General features: G+C 47.5%; 2 non-coding genes across 2 annotated transcripts; both read right to left on the bottom strand.

The window, feature by feature from the left end:
- Positions 1 to 886: 886 nt before the first annotated feature.
- Positions 887 to 959, bottom strand: Pmar_PMAR016792. Its single transcript has one exon. It is a non-coding gene; the product is annotated as a tRNA-Met (tRNA).
- An 87-nt stretch (positions 960 to 1,046) lies between these two features.
- Pmar_PMAR016791 lies at positions 1,047 to 1,118 on the bottom strand. The gene has a single exon. It is a non-coding gene; the product is annotated as a tRNA-Gly (tRNA).
- Between the last annotated feature and the right edge of the window lie 24 nt (positions 1,119 to 1,142).

Below are 1,142 nucleotides of genomic sequence, written 5' to 3'. Positions count from 1 at the left end.
GATCGCGAACTGCTACTATATCTCTCGCATGGTAGGCCGCATTCTATCTCGATTGATAACTCTAACTGGTAAGGTTCCCATCGCATACTACAGCTAGCTCGGCACAAGCTGCACAACTTTTTCGTGACATCGAAGTTCCTGATTGCAAGCACATTTTGAATCCGCATGCGGCGGCTCGTGAATTTGGGCTGTTGGTTCATCTTCGCAACGCGTTCTGAGGTACCGAGCGGTCATTCATCATTCCTGCAAGGAGTTCTGCTCTAGGTGAATAGCTCTTTTCTATGCACGGACAACGCTTTATTGACGTTGTTTTTCCCCTGAACTGGCACGGTTGGGCCAATCGCATGGAATGGTACGAAAACACCAACTCTGTTTAGTGGAAATTTATCGGTAAGACTGATCTATGCAGTCGGTAAGCTGCACCTCTCAGTTTGATAACCATCTCGAGTGTATTCCTGCAAGGAGTTCTGCTCTAGGTGAATAGCTCTTTTCTATGCACGGACAACGCTTTATTGACGTTGTTTTTCCCCTGAACTGGCACGGTTGGGCCAATCGCATGGAATGGTACGAAAACACCAACTCTGTTTAGTGGAAATTTATCGGTAAGACTGATCTATGCAGTCGGTAAGCTGCACCTCTCAGTTTGATAACCATCTCGAGTGTATTCCTGCAAGGAGTTCTGCTCTAGGTGAATAGCTCTTTTCTATGCACGGACAACGCTTTATTGACGTTGTTTTTCCCCTGAACTGGCACGGTTGGGCCAATCGCATGGAATGGTACGAAAACACCAACTCTGTTTAGTGGAAATTTATCGGTAAGACTGATCTATGCAGTCGGTAAGCTGCACCTCTCAGTTTGATAACCATCTCGAGTGTATTGTGATGAATAGCAGCTCCTTGTTTCGATCAAGGGACCTTTGGGTTATGAGCCCAACACGCTATCCACTGCGCCGAGCTGCTCATGCGTACAACCTCCTGTATCGCCCTGACGTGCTGAGCATAACTGTTCCACGATAGCCTAGAGTCCCCACTCTCGTTAATACGAACTGCACCGCCCGGGAATCGAACCCGGACCATCTGCTTGGAAGGCAGATATCCTAACCATTAGACTAGCGGTGCATATCACTTATGTAGTGATTGAGT

The sequence above is a fragment of the Perkinsus marinus genome (genome assembly GCF_000006405.1).
Source record: "Perkinsus marinus ATCC 50983 genomic scaffold scf_1104296959606, whole genome shotgun sequence".
NCBI classification, from domain to species: domain Eukaryota; phylum Perkinsozoa; order Perkinsida; family Perkinsidae; genus Perkinsus; species Perkinsus marinus.
The sequence above is the reverse complement of the archived record's forward strand: the minus strand, read 5'-3'. Positions and strand labels throughout refer to the sequence as shown.